Source organism: Lissotriton helveticus, chromosome 5_1 (genome assembly GCF_964261635.1).
Source record: "Lissotriton helveticus chromosome 5_1, aLisHel1.1, whole genome shotgun sequence".
NCBI lineage: Eukaryota > Metazoa > Chordata > Amphibia > Caudata > Salamandridae > Lissotriton > Lissotriton helveticus.
The window spans coordinates 1651831411-1651834047 of NC_136065.1; positions in this window are offsets into that span (position 1 = coordinate 1651831411).

Here is a 2637-nt window from a genome sequence, read left to right on the forward strand (position 1 = left end):
CATTAAAGGGGAATCTAGGCTCCCAGCTGACAAGGTTAGTGACTTGAGGCTGGACATTAGGTCACTGGTCGGCAGGAACAAGGCAACACTTGAGGAGGTTCAGAGTCCTTTGGGCAAATTGAACTTTGCAGCACGAGTTATACCAGCAGGCAAGGTGTTCTCTCGCAGGCTAGCAAAGGCTACGGCTAACATTGGAAAGAAACATCACCTAGTGCGCCTGGGTCCTGGGTTGAAAGCAGACCTCCAGATCTGGGATGAATTTTTGAGGAATTTTAATGGCACCGTGATATGGAGGGCACCTTGGGAGAGCAGCCAGGAACTTTGCTTGTTTTCAGATGCGTCTGGTAGAGAAGGTTTCGGGGTGATCTTTGGTGAGGAGTGGTGTGCCATGCGGTGGCCAAACGCCTGGCGCAAGAAAGGGGTGACCGCGAACATAACAGTGTTGGAACTATTCCCCATAGTGGTGGCACTACACTTATGGCCGGATGGACTGGGCAACAGGAAAGTAGTCTTTTGGTCAGATAACATGGCCGTGGTCCAGGCCATCAACGGGTTGTCAGCCAACTGCCCAATGGTCTTGAGCCTGCTCAGGGAATTAGTCAGGGCAGGTTTGCGAAGTAACACTGAGTTCAGGGCAAGGCATATCGAAGGTGTGAAGAATGTGGCAGCTGACGCTCTCTCTCGCTTTCAGTGGCTCCGATTTCGATAGGCTTGGCCGCAGGCGAGGGAGGCGATGACACCATTCCCGGCACCACTCTGGCGACTCCTTCAGTGGGGGAGTGGTTGAAGATGATGGGACAGCGTTCTTTGGAACAGGCTACCCGGAGAAGATATGCGGCCCAGCTGACCACTTTCCGGGCAGTAATACTGTCACTGGGAGCATCTGCTCTAAGTCCCGTAGAACAGGTTGAGACTTTTGTGGTGTGGGCAAAGGAGACGGGCAAGGCACATTCATGGGTGTGCGGCCACCTGGCTGTGCTCAAACATGAGACCAAGCTTAGCGGAGCCGAAGATCCCACGGGTGCATTCAGGATTAGGGCAGCGTTGAAGGGGTGGGCCCGTGAGGAGGTTAGGTCCCCCGACAAGAGGGTAGGGATCGAATTCCCCGCATTACAGCGTATGATGGACATTTTGCCGTCAGTGACCAATTCTATTTTAAAGTACAAGGGAAACCCAAAGGAGCAATAGGTGAGGGACCTTGGGTGCATATATTGTTTCAAGGAACAGTGGTCCCTAACAAGTGATTAATGATTTTAAATAAATATAGATTCGAAATAAAAGTCTATATAAACTGTCCAGCCGGACAGGGTTTAATAACACAATTGTTGAATTTGTAAGTCAATTAAATACAATATCAAAAGTGGGACACAGCCTGTGCCCTACTACTGTATTACAGACAATTGTGACATGTGTAGACATGAATGAGTCGAATCATCCAGTGTGAGGTGTCACCTCACACTGGATGATTTGATTTGATTACTAGTTAAATCACAACAGTGGATTTTGTGCAAATATTTGTCTGAAAAGATTTGGAATACAAGCAGACTGCCTGTTCTTGCCTCATTCATGTCTATACGTGTCACAATTGTCTGTAATACAGTAGTAGGGCACAGGCTGTGTCCCACTTTTGATATTGTATTTAATTGACTTACAAATTCAACAATTGTGTTATTAAACCCTGTCCGGCTGGACAGTTTATATAGACTTTGATTTCGAATCTATATTTATTTAAAATAATTAATCACTTGTTAGGGACCACTGTTCCTTGAAACAGTCAGTGACCAATTCAGCATTCGAAGCCCAGCTTTTTTCAACAGCCTTCTGCTTAGCGTTCTTTGGCGCCTTTAGAGCTAGCGAGTTAGTGGCCAAATCCAAGTCAGATAGATCGGGGAGAGCCCTGGACATGATGGATGTTTGTGCTACGGATTCCCTGGTACTGTGGGTTCGGAAATCCAAGACGGACCAGGCTGGGAAGGGAGTGTCAATCACATTGCAGGCGCTGGAGGACCCCAGATATTGCCCGGTTGCCACAGTTAGGGAGTACTTGAAGATCAGGCCACTGTTGGGAGGTCACTTCCTAATCCATGCTGATGGCACACCACTAACTAAGTTCCAGCTGGAGCGCGTAATGGGCTCAGCCTTGGCCGAGGCAGGTTTGTCAGGGACAGGTCAAAAATTCTCCAGCCACTCATTCAGGATTGGGGCAGCTACAGCCGCATTCAGGGCCGGGTTGGGCGAGGAAGGAGTCAAAAGGGTAGGAAGGTGGTCATCCTCTCGCTACCAGCGATACATCCGCCCTTAAATGTTGCTGGGCACTACGATTTACTAAGTGACTAGTAATCTGTGACATATGTTAATTGAATGCTACGCTTTTGGGTGATCAGGTCGCTGTATTTATGTGTCATCACGTCTTTCAAGTTGAGTTTGCAGTGTTCACGTATAATGTTTATGTCACATCACGTCTTTCGATTGGAGTTTGCAGTGTTCACCAATAAACAAAGTTTTAATGTGACGGTGTTTGGTCCTCTCCCTCCTTTTAGTGTGGCCTGAACATTGTCTTGTTTCTTTGCAGCTGACTGTTGCGTGTGGGTGATGGGCCATTCTTACGTTCCCAGGCTGGAACGATGGGCGACATCC